The sequence below is a fragment of the Camelus bactrianus genome, chromosome 23 (genome assembly GCF_048773025.1).
Source record: "Camelus bactrianus isolate YW-2024 breed Bactrian camel chromosome 23, ASM4877302v1, whole genome shotgun sequence".
Lineage (NCBI taxonomy): Eukaryota > Metazoa > Chordata > Mammalia > Artiodactyla > Camelidae > Camelus > Camelus bactrianus.
Genome location: NC_133561.1, coordinates 12,226,972 through 12,244,045, shown reverse-complemented (window position 1 = coordinate 12,244,045; position 17,074 = coordinate 12,226,972). Strand labels below are relative to the sequence as shown.

General features: G+C 43.1%; 1 long non-coding RNA gene across 1 annotated transcript in view; it reads left to right on the top strand.

The window, feature by feature from the left end:
• Positions 1 to 11,561, top strand: part of LOC123613998 (uncharacterized) — a 302,347-nt gene extending 290,786 nt beyond the window's left edge. Inside the window, exon 5 of the long non-coding RNA XR_012501798.1 lies at positions 7,272 to 11,561. This is a non-coding gene — a long non-coding RNA (uncharacterized LOC123613998). The remainder of the gene's footprint in view (positions 1 to 7,271) is intronic.
• The last annotated feature ends 5,513 nt before the right edge of the window (positions 11,562 to 17,074 follow it).

Sequence of the window (17,074 nt, the reverse complement as noted above, 5' to 3'; positions counted from 1 at the left end):
GTGTTTCGAAAAATGCATAATAGAAGCGTGAAATGAATTGGGGGGAGGTGGTCCCCCGAACAGCGAGACTGATAGGGCAGCAGGTGTGAAGGTCAAAGCACAAAGTGCAAGAATGAGAGAGAGGGGCTGGCTCCCAGAGACGTCTCAGTGACCAACATGACTGTTTCTGGCCCATTTGTTTTCACATTTATTTTAAGTTCCTCTGAAAAAAAAAAAAAAAAACCATAATGAAACTACGGAGCTTCCAGCTGGATGAAACCTCAAGGAATCATCTGATGATCTAAAAACCTCGCCATAAACTGAGAAAATATCAAGTTGCCCAAATGAAAATAAGTGGGTATAAGCAAAATTGCATGAGTTATAACATTCGTTTAATTCTTCTTGTGTGTGTATATACCTTCTGTGTTCACAGCAGAGTCATCTGATGACTATGAACCCAATGATTCATGACCCTCCTTTAAGGTAAAGCAGATAAAGTATACATCAAGTTGAAACACATCATTCATCTTGTCAGCCTCCTGCCTTTAGACAGGCAAAATATTATTATTCTCATGAAGTCACTGAGGTTGAAGAGGCCAACTAACCTGTCACCAGGTAGTCAGCAAGGGGACTGGAGTTCCACTCTTCAGACCCCTGTTTTTTCCATTATTTCATTGATAGCAGGCCAAGCAGATGATAGCACTGGAGAAGGTGGGAGATGCGTTAGCCACAAGAACAGGGTCATGGGAGAAATAATGTGGATGGGAATTTCCCAGATGAGTCTGGGGAGGCTGCAGGCAACAATGAGCATTTCATTTTCAGGTCTTTCTCATACTGAATTCAAGTGTTTCTAGTCTACTGTGTCATTTTATCAAATCAGAAAACAGCTCACTTTTTAACTTAGAATCGTTAGCCAGCTTTGATTCAATCCCAGCAGTGTTATAAAACAAACTTAAAGAACCATATTCCACTTTTTTTTCATTTACCCAGAATTGGGATTTAACCATTACTGTTATGACTTCCTGCAGCATTTTTCTTTCTTGGAGCTAATTAAAAAAAAAATCCTAAAACAAAAATGAGCTTCATTATTTTAGGTCCTTACCTGGGTGAAACATTTGCTCTGGCATTTACGTGCCGTCAGCAAGGCTGTGGTTGGAACAGGGCAGAGTAATCCGTCTTCTGGGGCTCTCTGCAGGCTCCCTTTGAAGTCACCAGAAACATGGTGCAGAGCAAGGATGCTCTTCATGTGGAAGGGGGTGATACAGATCAACATCCTTCAACTAGAGCAAAAATATGTTCACTTCTGAAAATAATGTGTCTTTAGTTCCTGTTTGTATGCCAACCTTTTGAGGGTCCTGGAGAAACAGCACAGGAGCAGTGCTTCTGTTCCCTGATGAATTGAGTATTTGTTGCCCTGAAAAAAGAATCCATCCTGTGGGGATGTTGATGGCAGTTGAATGACTACCAGAAAGGATGAAGGATTACAAATCGAGCCCTGGCCCCAACTGATTTACGACATTGTGTTAGTTTCAGGTATATAGCACAGTGACTCAGTTATGCAGATTCTTTTACAGATTCTTTTCCATTATAGATTATTATAAGATATTGATATAGTTCCCTACAGTAGGACCTTCTTGTTTATCTATTTTATATATAGTATTTAGTATCTGTAAATCCTGAACTCCCAATTTATCCCTCCTCCTCCTTTCCCCCCTGGTAACCAGAAGTTTGTTTTCTATGTCTGTTAATCTGTTTCTGTTTTGTAAATAAGTTCAATTGGGTCATTATTTTAGAGTCCACATATAAATGGTATCATACGGAAGCAACCTAAATGTCCATTGACAGATGATTGGATAAATATGTTGTGACATTATTTATACAATGGAATACTACTCAGCCATAAAAAAGAATAAAATAATGTCATTTGCAGCAACATGGATGGACCTAGAGATGATTGTACTAAGTGAAGTAAGTCAGAAAGAGAAAAACAAATTCTCTTATATTTAACTGCCTGTTGCTGTCTTTCTCCGTTAGGATGTGAGCTAGGGTGTGCCACTCCCAGGCCTGTGCTGTCAGCACTCACCACGGGCCCTCCTTTCGAGATGTGCATCATTTTCCTGAGGCCCTAAGAGCCCATCAGTGTTGCTTGGGGTTTTTCTAGGTGATGCTAAGGAACATGTCATTGAAACTCTAGAAACTTTAGAAAAGCTTCTCTTTGGTGGATCATGTTATTCCTGGGGATGACAACAGGATTTATCAAAGGAATCAACATTTTGGACCAGATTCCAGTATGAGGCAACACAGTCAGCTCTAAACCAGCCTAACCCTAAGAGAATGTTTCATCATCATTAACTTGGGAATTTGCTGTTTACATGTTTAGGCTTAATCATCTTTTAACCCCATAGAATTGGCCACACGCAGGAAAAGTTCCCAGTCATTCCGCACAAGCACAGTTTGCAGGAAGAGCTCTGCTCAGCGCCGGCGTTGAGCCCACGTGCCTTTATGGCGATTACTACATCACTCCTCAGTTCTGACCATAGTGCTGGGCTAGGCTCTGCCAAGATCCCACAGAGCTACAGTCCCACGGGCTCCGTGCTGAGGTCCTGTGAAGTCATCCCACTGGCGTAGCTATGGAGAGGACCACACCCAGGAAGGAGCAGCCCCAGAGAACTCCCTCTTCACCCACTGTTCCTTCCCATCCAAAGAGGAGACAAGAATCCAAAAGCCCTCAGGGAGAAGAGGGCAGGAGGACAGCGGCCTAGGTGGCCGTGCTCCCTTTGACCTTTAATGCCCCACGTTGCATCACCTCTTGGAAGCCTGACTCGCTGCTGCCTCACCCCCACCCTGTTTGCCGTGATACAGTTTTACGGTTTCCTGTGTCACTGAACTTCCTGTACTCTGTTGTGCTTACATGCCTTCTCCTCCATTGGACTTTAAACTTCTTGAGGGCAGTGATGATACTGCTTTACCCAGTCCAGAAATATTTATTGAGCTCCTCGTAGACATACATACATTTTCTCAGATGCCAGAGGCTCCTCTAGTGAACAAGGCAGACAGGAACCCCACTCTGGTGGAACTTAACTTCAGGCGAGGGAGACAAACTTGTAGACATTTTCCTAAATACTCCGATGTTCCTGGATTCTAACACTGCACTAATCATATCATCAGCATGTAAAAAATACCTTACATGTATTTTGAATAAGTGAAAGGACCTGTAAACTCAGGGCAGTGTGTGAAGAGTGAACTACCTTTTATTATTTTTTTATATATATAATTTTAAAGGTTACACTTTATTTACAGTTATTACAAACCATTGGCTATGTTTCCCCTATTGTACAATATATCCTTATAATCTGTCTTGTACCCAATAGTCTGTACCTCCCAATCCCCAACTCCTGTGTTGCCCCACCCTCCACACACCCTAGTTTGTTCTCTGTGTCTGTAAGTCTGTTTCTTCTTTGTTATATTCACTATGTTGTATTTTTTAGAGTCCAGGTATAAGTGATATCATGCATATCTGTCTTTCTCTGACTTACTTCACTTAGCATAATGCCCTCCAAGACCGCCCATGTTGCTGCAGCAAATGGCAAACTTTGTTCTTTTTTGTGACTGAATAGTATTCAATTGTATATATATATACACACCACATCTTCTTTATGTATTCATCTGTTGATGGACACTTAGGTTGTCTCCGTATCTTGGCAATTGTAAATAGTGTTGCTATGAACATTGGGGTGTCTTTTTGACTTAGTGTTTTTGGGTCTTCGCGCTGCATCCCCAGGAGTGGAATCGCTGGGTCATATGGTAGTTCTAGTTTTAGTTTTTTGAGAAACCTCCATACGGTTTTCCAGAGTGAGCTGCCTTTTAAATGTGGATTAAGTGGTTCCGTATTTTCTGGAACACTCTTAAACGTATTTTGGTCTTCACACCCATGTGCTGACTACTGAAAGACGCAGTGTGGCTTCAGCTCATCACCCTGACCGGTAGGCACGTCGGGGAGGCCAGCACAGCCCCGTGGCGGGGCTAGTGACAGCGGCACGCGTGCTGCATGGGTGGCGTGGGAATGACAGAGGTCACAGAGAGGGCCCGGCAGGCGCTGTTCCGCGTTGCTGGGGTCCTAGCATTCTAGACCTGCGCGTCCGAAGGAGTGAGTGCTCCCAACCCCAGGCCACGAGTGGAATCAGAGGCTCTGCTCTCACCTGGGGCCTTCCTCTTCACCAGGAGTGACTCTTCCTACAGTCTTTCCGAGTCCCTGTGCCGTCATCTCCTGTCCTCACGGGCGGCTGTGTCCTGCCAGCCTCCTCCCCTTTTAGATTCCACCCCTTGCTTTCACAGGTGGGGCCCAGGTGGGACTGTGAAGAGTCATATGACTCTTTTGTCACAGGTTTAGTCGGGGTGAGGGGCACTGACTCAAGAAGGAACACTAGATATCTTTTTAAGGGAATTTTATGGGTTCTGGAGGAGTGAGGGTATTTTTTTCCCTCTGGATCGTGATTTCTTGGGGGAGGTAAACAGCACATTAGACAAACGGAACTGATAACGTAATCAAATAAAAGTATTTTTGGTTTTCCACGATCCCTTTAAAATTTTATCCGACCTAGATGACAATTTCCATAGACAATTTCTGATCATACTTAGATCCTAAAGTCACTTTCAATCACAAATGTAATCCCACTTTAGGAATTGCAATGTCAAGTTCAAGATGGTAGTGAAAACTCTGACCTTGATTTAACGTAAAATGCACTCCCATCCCCTGACTTCGGGCTGAGAGGCAGTTGGGGGAAGCAGGAATGACATGATTGAGTTTTTCTATATTTCTCTACTTTATACTTCTCCTCACTGCCCACCTCCTGGTGAGTTTCTGATCCTGTTGGGATCAGAGTTACGGGTGGAGAAGGAAGAATGTTAAGGAAAGAGGTAAATTTGTACTTAAAATGGTCCTCGCCTAAGCTGGCTTCACGCTCTCTGGGCGGCAAACGTGGAGAAGCATTCCTGCCTCTCGCTGCCCTTTGTAAAATCTTCCTTCTGTCAGGAGAATCCAGAAGCACTGGACCTAGGTCTCTGTACTTTACCTTGCAAATTCTGCACTGGATGACCTGACTCTGGAATTTCACCTTTATTTTACCTTAACGACTCACTGGAAACATCAACTTAAATATTTTTCAGATAATACATGGCCTAGAGCTATTGGGGCCCCTCTGGAGAGAACCTTTCTGGAAAGACAGAGACCAAACAGCTTAGAGATGGAGGCAAAGACTTGATGACATATCTCGGAGCCTTGGATGGAGCCAAGGCTTGTCTTGAACCAGAACCACCTCTAGAACAACCCGTGTAAACACTCTTTTTAGTCTCTGCTAGTTTGTATTTGGTTTCTGATTACCTGCAACTGGAAAGATTCCTTGCTGAGACCCCCATTCCTCTTCTAGTAACCTACTGGGCAGGACAACCTGACCATCCATTACCGGAAGATACCCCCTGCTTTCCTCTTTCCTCTCCTTTGCATCAGTATTTCCTTCTCAGGGGATAGTTCCCCTTCCCCGGCCCTGCCCTCCATCCCTCATGTACCAGAAAGAAGAAGTTCTCATTTGCATGCTTGCGCGGGAGTGAGGGCACAAACGTACACGGAGTCAAATAACTGGTCGCGACTGTGTTACAGGAAAGGGGAACACTCATCTCAGAGGCGTCGGTGCCATGAAAGAGCTCAGCGGGCTGTCTGAGTGACGGAAGTCGTGGCCCCTGAGTCTTGTCTGGGAGGAGAGCATTCAAACATGAGGAATTGAATTGTTTTTCTTTCAAAATGTGGCAGGAAGCTAGAAGTTTGCTGCTGGGAATTGGAGGACAAAAGATGGGTGAAAAGGGAGGGGTCTCTGGAAGGTAAGGGGGAGGAGACCACCAGTCTTCCAGCCACACTGGCTCTCACCCCCTTTCATAGTACAGGGGCGGGACCCGGCTGCTAACTACACTTCTCCGCGCCCTGCAGCTAGTTTGATCTTATGGCGGAATTCTCACCCGTGGCATTGAGCAGAAGTGGTGGTGCTGGTCCTGGCTGACAGGACATCTTCTTCTATTCTCTTTCCCATTCCTGTGGCTGTACCAGTGGGGTGCGGCAGCCTTGGCCACACAAATGGAAAGCCTGAAGGACAACGAAGCCACAACTCATTCCCAACCAGGTCCCTGAATGATCCTGTGAAGCAGAGCCAAAGGCTAGCCTGGAAATCTTACTTCAGACTGCTATGTGGGAAAGAACGTTCTTAGTTCTTCAAGTCATAATATCAGGGGATCTCTTATGTATTAGCCTGGTCTTACTTCAGCCCCAGATTAATAAATGGCACCCCAAATAGGATGACTGGTGAGATATCTCCTATGTAAGAGGACCAGGGAAATTGGTGAGGGATACCTGATGTAAAATTTAAGATGTTACCAACCATGTACCTCGTGCCACTCTCCTTAGTTATCTTAAAATCTAAGCGTGAAGCAGCCTGTGTCAGTGATGTTTCAAGAAACTCAGGATTGGAGTGATGTAGGGCAGAGAGAGAGGGAAAAATAGCTTGAAAAGATGAGACACAGAGAAGACGCTGAGAATTCAGTGAAGCAAGAAATTGTAGGCAAGTGATGGAGAGAAAGAGAAACCCCCAAAGACTGGGAGGTACACCGAGGAGGGGGCTGACTTTCCACAGTTAATAGGGGATGGTGACTGAACCCAATTTTCTCCCATAACTGAAAAATTACCCCAGCAAGTTGGAAGATGAGATCAGGCAGGCAGCAGACACTTCGCTTATGTCCTTTTCGGTTGTTCATCTTGCCTTTCCAAGCTCCAATTCAAATGTCATCTCCTCCAGAAACTCGTGTCCGCCCTTGGGTCAATATGAAAGGGAATTTGGGGGGGGGGGGGCGGGGGGCATTCTGCCACGTTCCACGGACAGCAGCTCTGGTCCTTCGTGAGACCTTGTGGGCGGCCCTCGGCGGCAAATACGACATTCAGCTTTGCAGCATTATAAATGAAAGATATAATTTTATGAAAAGAGTCTTTGACTGAGGACAGGTTGGTCTACAAAAATGCCATCACAGCCTGTCATCAGACGGCCTTGAAGTGAGCATGGTTTCGTTTTCTTATTTCCCCTGAAGGGAAACTTGAACTCTCCCTGCGCCAAGGAGGTGCGACAAGCCCCTCTCATGTGAGGGTGTCACTAGCTTATATGAATGTCTGAGAGATGACCCTCAGTTCCTGGAGCCCTTCCCACTGATGCCAAATTATAAATCCAAAGTTGCTCTTTTTTTTTTTTTCCTTCCAGGAAAGAACTCCCCATTTCACCTTCCTTAGCAGTGGAATAGGTGGATCGAAAACAACAACTGCTGATGAAAACTCAGCTCCCAAATACATTCCATGCTTTATTTGTGGAGGGAAATGTTCTTTACCTTTTGAACTTTCAGATAGCTGGCAAAAGCAAACGGGTAAGTCCTTTTTTTTTTTTTTTAATTAAACAGGAAAAAATATCACACCCTGGCTTGGCTGGTAACCAAAGGCAGGGTGTCATGGCTATTCCTGAAGGACCACTGCATAGATGTGCAGCTGGATGACAGGGACAAGGGCCAGGCCTGGTTATTGTAATGGCGACACTCTTGGTATCTTCCTAGAAACCACAGCAGCTGGGGCTTCTGGAGGGGGTGACGAGAATGCAGCGGCTCAGTGTTCTGTATACCGTAACCTTGCACCTTATTGCCTATAAATCAGAACCGTTTGAATTCACCACATCCTTTTTCTGTCCGGGCCTGTGAAACTGCTTCCTTGAATCCAGCAGATAGATGCCTGTGGTTTCAGAGCCCTGGGATGTTCCATTCCGTGTGCCACATGCGTGTGGTTAGTTAACGACCTGGGTGTCTGCTGAGGTTTGCGACCACGGATTGTTGCAAAGCTCTACCTGACTCCTTTCTTCTCCTAGAGAAGGTGAGAACATTCTTACCATATTAGTCATGCTGGGCCTTTTTTTTTTTTTTTTTTTTTTAATACACAGGAAATGTTTCTCCACAAGAGCACATAATTTGGCCAATAGCTGCTTCCTAGGTTCAGAGCAACTTCACCACCTATCAGAAGTTTTCCAAGATAAAGTTTGTAGTAGCACAGGTTTCGCGGTAGAAATGTAACCAAGTCGCATAAACCCAAGCGTGCTTTGGCATTCAGTCCCTCTGCAAATATTTATTGAGCCGAGTTCATTGGGGTCAATGGGATGAACTGGATGGTTGTTATTCCTCGTCCCTAGAATTTACTCACGACCCACACAGAGTCACACAGGCACTATTTTGTTCCTAAAAGAGGTGTTTGCATATTGAATGTGGACAGCAGGTCAGGCAGTCCCACTCTTCTTATATTAAAGAGTTGATGACTGGCATGGCAACGAAGTTGGACCCAAGGTCCAGGTGGCTGCTATTTGGGGCTGAAATTTACCCTGTTGGCACCGACACATCCAGCTGCAGAAGCCAGGCTCCCGGTGCTAATGAGTTCACAAACAAAACCGTGTCCAGTCCTCTAATTAATATTTTGTCCTGACTGTAGCCTATCAGACAGGGAATCCAAATCTGAGGCTGTCTGCAGACTTCAAAAGAGCCAGTTAAAAAATAGAGGGTAGAGGAAAGAATTGTCAGTCTACACAAAGCCAGTTAGTTGGTTACTGGGTAATAGGGGTGGTTAGTTGTCTGTGATCATCACCCCTGTGTCAACCTGGCTACGCTACGGTACTCATTACTCACTCAAATCCTCATCTCACTGTTGCTGTGAGGGTAGGTGACAGATGTGATTAACATCTGCAAACAGCTGACTTTACATAAAGGAGATTCCTGGATAATCTGGGTGGGTCTCATCCAATCCACTGAAAGGCCTTAAGAGCAGAACTGAGGTTTCCTGTTGGAAGAAGAAATTCTACCAGTGAACTGGAGCATCAGTTCCTGTGAACACGTTTCCACCCTGCCCATCCTGACAGCCTGCCTTACAGATTTTGGACTTGCCTAGACAAACCCACAATTGCAAAAGCCATTTTGTTGTTTGCACTCATTTTCTCTCTCTATCTATATATGCATATATTATGTAACATGTAATTAATATTGTTTATATATAAGTAATATTACCAATATAGAGATACTTATTAATATATCTCCTAGTGGTTGTTACCCTGACTGTTATCAATACATCATCTCATCATTAACCTAGAGGTAATAAACAGCCAGCTTGATTTTTTTTTTTTTTTTACTTAATCAAGTACCAAAAGATAGTATGTAAAATTATCAGTGGCCTTCGGGGTATTCTGCACCACAACATACAAAATATTGAATCTGTTCACAACGCAGAAGGCAGAGCTATCTTACTAAAACATCAATTAGATCGCGTCTCTCCAGGATATAAAACTCTCACCAATTTCCTCTCCCACTCACAGTCAACATCAGGGTCTCTCTATCAGCAGCCTATGGGGCTCTACGAAATCTGACTCCACTTCCTTGGACCACATCATCTGTTCTCTGCCTCTCGCTCTTATGCTCCGTCCACGCTGGGCTTTTCTGTTCCTCACAATGCCAGGCACACTCCATAGTCAGGGCCAGTGCTCCATTCCCTGTTGCCTGAGTTTCTTTTCTTCATAGCACTTGTGACTACTTCGTATGTTCCACAATTACTGCTGTGTTCAAAATCTTGCTCTTCTAGAATGTAAAGCTCTATAAGAGCAGGTGCTTTTTCTGTTCTGTTCACCGCTATCTGTAACCCCAGGACAGGCACAAATCAGGCTCTCTGTTAATATCTGTCAAGTGAATGAATGGATGAGCTTGATCCAAGCAGTGAAATCAGCCAAAGATATGAATTGATATTATTTAGATGGAACAATTTATTGATTGAATTTTAATTTTCTGTCAGGTATTTTCCCCTCACAATAGAGACAGTTTCAAAGGCCAATGACTTGTGATCAGACGTTTTCTGTCTTCTTCCTCCCAGATGTTTCTGCAGCAAGGGATATGTTGGTCGCCTCTTCTGTGTTGAGATTATCTCGTAACATATATGATTCTGCACTGCTCAGCCAACAAGATCTATCTCTAAACTTACCCCTTCTATGAATTCTTCCCTGATTGTCTTAACAGAAGTTACCTTGGCATCTCCTGAAATCCTCAAAGCAAGTGCCACCTCAGAGGTTCACACAACAGGAAATTGATTGTCTCTTTCTCAGCTACATGTCTAGATGCCAGTAGATTCTGGGGGATAGGAACCCATGCCTTACACATCTCTAACTCCCTCCAGCAACTAGCATGGTGTCTCCTACTGGCAGATTTCCGCTTTGTCCTTGTTGGAGAAATGAATGACTTTTTCATTTGTCTGGTCAGTGACATGAAGGAAGCAGAGGAAAAGCAACCAAGATACTGAGACAAAACTGAGAAACAGAGAGAGGAGAGCAAAGAGAAATGCGTCCTTCACACTGTGACCAGCTCAGCCTCCTCTGCATAACTCCCTAGATTATCATTCTGTCATCAGGGCGAGGCCACAGCAAGGAATGAGATCCAGGGGTTTGTTGGGTGAATGAGGTTTCCCTTTGAAGAAGATCTCCCACTTTTATCTCTGGGATATTATGAGTGGGAATAAATAGGAAAAGGGAAAGCAAACTTGCTTTTATTTCTCTTATGCATACTTACTTTTTACTGCAGCATTTACCACCATTCATTGCATATTTACCTACATATTGACTGTCTCTCCTACTGGAATATAAGGTCTGTATGCAGGCGCAGGCTTAGTTTTTGTTCACCATAAATCCCTCACTGACTAAAACAATGTCCAGTACAAGTAGGTGCTCAGGAAGTATTTGTGGAATGAATGAATGGAATTGTTTCATTAAAGTGGTCAGTAGTATCCGTTTCTGTCTTGTCATTGAGACAGGCTGGGACCTGGGACCTGGGACCCTTTACTGAAGTGCTTGCTCCTGAACAGACATCTCCTTGAGCAACAGAATACAAAGAAACTACAAGGAACTAAAAATAACTGCGCACGTAGGCAGTTGGGGCAAATTAACGATGGGATCCACTTCTGAGGTGTCGGGAGCAAAAGCAGAATAGCTTGCATAATCCCTGCTCACCACCAAGAGGCCACTTAAGCCACCCCTCTGGCCTGACCCCTGGCTCTACCCCCACCCTCGCCCCGTTGAAGGGACCAGCCTGCTCCCATGCAGGGAGCAAGGGAATCTGTTGCTTTTTTTCGCTCCCTCGTGCTGCAGCACGCCTCTCAGAGAAGACTTACCTGAATTTCTCGTCTAGCCTCTTATCAATTGCTATTGATTACGGAGTCCAAAAACCCTGGTCGGTAACGTATTGTTCATTGGTTTTCTCAAAAGGAACCAATATTCTTCCATAAATCTGATTGGACAGTCATTTTATTCAATCACAACTCATCTATCTAATAACACAGTCAAACCCCTGAGATACTTCAACTGCAGTGCTGGCTCCCACACGTGCAGACACAGATGTCCTGCCCTGCACATTTTCAGCCCTCGACTAAAGTGACCAAATATTCCTAGAGAAAATTTTTAACTTTTTTTTTTAAATTTTTAGAAATTAACAGAAGAACTTTAAGCCAAGTTCTGGAGAAGGATGGATGGTGGTGACGATTGCACCACCATGTGAATGTATTAAATGCTGCTAAACTGTCCACTTAAAATGGTTAAAATGGTAAATTTTATGTTATGCATATGTTACCACAATTAAAAGTTAAATAATCAAAAGCAGTGCCTACTGCAAACTAAAAATAAAATAAATAATAAAATTAAATGGTTAAAAAAAAATGACGACCAGTAAGACTCTCTCATCGAGGTGAACAGGAAGCAGATTTTCCTTTGCCTCCCTTTCCCTGCGCTGCAGCTCATCTGCCCTTCTCCATCTTGCCCCCAACCTGAGATACAGACACATTATTTAAGAATGATTTGAATTTTCAAAAACAGCTCGCTAAGTTTCTACAATTATAGTTCCCACATTGCATACATTTATTTTCCAAATACTCTTGAAGAAAGAGTACTGCTTCACATTGCATTCATGCTCAGGAAAACAAGTGTACAGTGGACTTTGGAGCAGCCCATCATTTTATGCTGAATGCTGCCGTTGCAGGGAATCTCAGCATTCTCCCACCGTTATTTATTAGTTCCTACATTTATTGCTTTTTCAAAGCTTAGAAATACAGGTGAAATTTAAAACAGCTACATTAAGCTTCAGATGTGTGGTTCTGATAAGCCTGGCATGGCGCCAGGACATTCCAAGATTCTCAAATAACGTAATCTAATTAATTTTTTTTCTAGAACACAGAGGTCATAAACACACAGTAATGTGAAACACTTAGTGTCCTGCCAGCTGGCATCTTCTCGTTTCCAGTTTCCCTGCTCTGTAATTTTGCTCCCATTTGTAAGAAACTGGATTTCTCCACTTTGGTAGATTGTATTAAGTTACATGCTATTCAGTGCAGGTATTTTTTAATGAACTAATTACACGTTAGTTAATAATAGAACATTGCATCAACAGTCAACTGTCCAATATCACTTTTAAAGAAATTACTTCAATCTTGAAGTAGGAATGTCTGGGAACAGGACTGACTTGTGAAAACAGTATGATGGCCCAGCAGCGAGTTAGTGAATTATAAATGAACACATGTGTATTAGATGTCAGGATCATTAGCAATGTCATCCACAACACAAATCACACCTATAGGACACAAATTTTAATTTTTCTGACCAAAATAATGGTTGCCATTACTGTTGTCCATGCTTAATTGTATCAGTGACTAAGAATTAAAAGAGAGGGGGTCATACTGGGTAGGCCCATAGGTGAAATCCAGTCCGAAGTCCTGTTATGAGGGTGGTGGAGGTGGTTGCCCCCTGTGATGTTCAGCTAAAGTTAGCTCCTGATTCTTCCACATGCAGTTTGGGAGCTGGTGGATAATCATCTCCTTGCTGTGCACAGATCCATGATGATTCTGCAGACAATGATGCTCTTCCCTTGAAGGCAGCATTCGTCTTCCCAGATGTGCTGGTTCTGGATCTCTCTGTTTTTAGATCTATTCCTCATCCTCCTCTGCTCTGCTTTGCTTTGCAGGGGACTGGGTTTTCCAGGCTCCTAAGTCAACTGGCTTCCTTCTGGACTCAGCCCTTTAGAAGAAACACTAGTGAAAGATTGGAGGGTCCAAGGAAGAGAGGAGAGGGCAGGGTACCTCTTTCCTGCCTCTGGTAGCATCTCTGGCAGCAGCTGCATCTCATCTACCCCCCTAGTAGGCTCCCCATACTCCCTGCATCTGGCTTACAGGTGGCAGCATCTTCTTGCCTCTGCCAATTTCTGAGTGGCCCCACTGTCTCATAGACTTCTTATCTCTTCTATCACCAGTGTAACCAGTTCCCTGCATCATGGTCCTACTCTTCTAAATATTCAATGGTTTTTATTTCCTGGCTGACCATGACTGGGATACCAGACCAAAAATCACAGTCTCCTGAGGTTATATCCATTTTTCATTCATTTCAGATGCTTTTTCCTCAACATTTTTTATTGCATATTTTTGATGCAGGATTGCATAAAATATTTCTTCTTCCTCTTTTTAAAGAACATTTTGGATTTGAGAGAAAAGAGAAAAAGAAGGGGGGGAAGGGTAGCTCTTTCTAAGGCTTCATAATAACTTCTGCCCAACTGTCTGTCTCTTGGAGTTCCACTTTTCCTACACAGCAGGGCACACATTTCTGGTGAGGTCACACACACTCAGGGATATGATGTCATCTTGCACATTGTGTTACAAACAGGTTTAATAATGCATTGTTGTATCTTAAACCCTGAGATGGAATGCTCTGCCCCAGAAGCCAAGCCCAGGATCCATCTGGCAGACGTGTTAGGCAATGACCCCAGGAGCTCAGCACATTTCTCCCTATTGAGATAGAACAGAAATGACTCTTACAGATTTAAGGCTGTTTTATAACACAACGATGATGTCATCACTATGAGGTTTTGGGTTTTTTTTCCCTTTGTGTCTCTTTTTACCCTGCCTCTTTATTTCTCCTCCCCTGGCCTTCCTGTGCTTCTCAAAACTTACCTGAGATCAAGTAGCTTTAAAGAGGTACATACATTTACTGGAAAATTGCCCACATTTTTCATAGGTGGACGAATCTGGAATCTTTCCTTCCACTGTTCACCTAAGGGCGTAACAATTACTGAGAAAGATAGTGCATCATATCTTAAGGGAACCTAGTTCATTGTGGGGTACATGTGACCTATAACGTTGGAAAAAATGCCCCCCAGACTTCATTCATTGCTGGACACCCACTTTTCCAATCTAGAAGCGACAGAATCATCTTTTTTAAATTATTGAGGGATAGTCCCTTTACAATGTTGTGTCAGTGTCTGATGTACAGCGTAATATTTCAGTCATTCATATACATGCATAGATTCCCTTTCATATTCCATCTTTGACTCCACAAACTTCGCCCCTCATCTCTGTGCAATCACAGAGTGCCCCTGCTCTGTTCTCAGCCTTACCAATTACCACTTCATCCTACCCCCAAGCGCCCCGTGTCCCAGCCTCACTCATCACCGCCGGAGTTCTCTGGGAAGTTTCCCACATCTCCTCTGTTTGTGTTGCTCTTCCTCACTGCTTTCAATGCTTGGGGAAAAAAAATCTGACTTCTTGTTCAAAGTTCTTCACAAATGTTGCTTTCTCTGCCAACATCCCAGATCACTCACAGAAGGGAAGAAATCATTTTGGAAGCTAGAAATCCAACGAGTGAATGGTAAAGGACTTAGACACCCAAGGAACAGAAGTACTAAGCCAGTAGCAGGGGAAACTGAAAACAAACCCAGATTTATACAACATAATCCCCAAAGGCTCAACATTTGGCCTTATCAAGTACTTAAGAAGTAGGAGTGAGGGGAAGTAGATTAAAAAAAAAATGGTTGAAAGTATTTTTTTAAGAAGTGGGCAGATCACAGTTCCCTGGCTCACTACGCCAGACTATTTCCCCCAGTTTATCATATAGAAAGCACAACACACAGGACCCTAAGTAGCAGCAGGCACAGTTGATGGTACAGATGTCTTACTGAAAAATGTCATCTCTTGCAAACTGAAAGCCGACACTCGGTGTCCAGTTGGCTCCCAGGACACTGGCGGCCAGGCAGGACATTAAAAAACTCTTCCATGGGAAGATATGGAAATATTTCTTTGCCAAAAAGAGGGATATAAAGGTATTGACAGTGGAGGTTCTCCATTAAAACCACTCAGCCAAATCACCCTGCAGTGAAACAAGCTGACGGTTAACAGTCCACATTCATGCGTTCAGAACAGCACATCAGCTGATGAGTGCCCTGTTCCTAAGTGTAAAAATTACCAGACCTTTGAGAAAAGTTCCCAGTGTGGAATATACAGAACAGTAAGGGATCCACGCTCCTACATACACCCCCGTCCCATCACACAAAGCGACTTGGCTGAGACAATGATTTGCAGAGAGAAGAAAACTTCAGTATCTACAATTTTTATTAATATTATCAGGGAGATAAAATATAAATGCAACCATATATTAAGAATCAGAGATTTTAAAAAAATTTTAAGGTTGTGAATAAAAGAGAAAAATATGAACATAATAGGACCAGAACAAGGGGTCCCAAATCCAAAAAGCAGGAGCTCCAGAAAGAACAGAGAAATGGAGAAGAGGAAAATATTAATAAAATCACTCAAGAAAAGTTCCCAAAGTGGAAGGAAAAGATTGAAACAGCCTACTGATTACCCAGTAAGAGAAACAAAAATAGACCATCCGAAGGCAAAATATTGCAAAATTTTGACAAAGAGAAAATCCTAAAAGTTTCCTAAGACCGAAAAAAAGAAAAAAAAGGCAAAAAAGAAAAAAAGATGACATGTAAAGGACCAGGAATCAGTAACTTCGGACTTCTCAGGAACCCTGAAAGGTAAAAGGCAATAAAACAATGCCTTCAAAAATAAATCATGCAATGTATAATCCTGGTGAAAAAAAAGTCACCATCAGGCAAATCACCCATTGCTCTTTTACCAAAGTGCACTGCTGGACCAGGGTTCCGTGTATCGTGCTGGGCTACTGTGGCCCGTGCACCTTTCATCCAATGGATCACGAGCTCTTTTAGGGCAAGACCTCCTCTTCTTCATGTCTGCTTCCTTGCTTAGCATGACGCCTGACCCAGAACTGGCATTCAATACCTATTGATGAAAGGACTGTTACAGAACTACTGGCCCTAACTCTACCATATGCTTTTATAGAAACCAAATCTAAGTTCTCTTTCGAATGAAAGACTACCAAATTTTTGAATCCAGTTGCCATGCCCACTCTTGAATCGTGTCTTCACTAGACTAAAACGTCCCAATGCACCTATTACTTGTGGGTCATTTTTAATTAACGTCTACTCACCATTTCGGTCAGAGACCTTCAGTTAGCTCTAATTAGTCTTCACCTCTCACGAGCGCTATATTAAATGTTACAATGTACCATGTGACCTGTGTAGATCAAATAGGACTCCCCCTCCCTTGATCTAGATACCATATGTCTGTTGATACAACCTGAAATCACATTACATTTTCCATAAACCACCTGTTCCTGTTTTCACATATTTAGCTTATGATCGTCTATAAATCCTTAAGTCTTTTTCTAATTTATTCCTGGCAAAGCTCCTCTCTGCCATCTTCTAAGTGTGCTGATTTAAAGGTTCAAATACAAGACTGTATATTTTTCCTTTCTGTATATTTTTAGACCATTACTCAGTCTGTTGGGACTCTCGTATTAAGATCCTATGAACCAATATAACTCACTTTCCCAGCTTCCAATGATCTGCAAATTTGATGACCACACTTTCATAAGTTAAGTCATCAATTAATATGTAGACCAGGTTAAAGATGATGATTGAAGTCCTCGGCGCAAGATTAAAGGTTCCCCCTTGGGTTCACAGCATCTGTTGTGAGCACTTTCTAAGCCTGGCCATTCAACTCATTACAAAGCCCCTTAATTGTTTGTATTACTCATGATGCAAATTCACTTTGTCTACAAAGATATCCTGAAAATCTCTGTCAAATTCCTTGTCCAAGGAACACAACTGT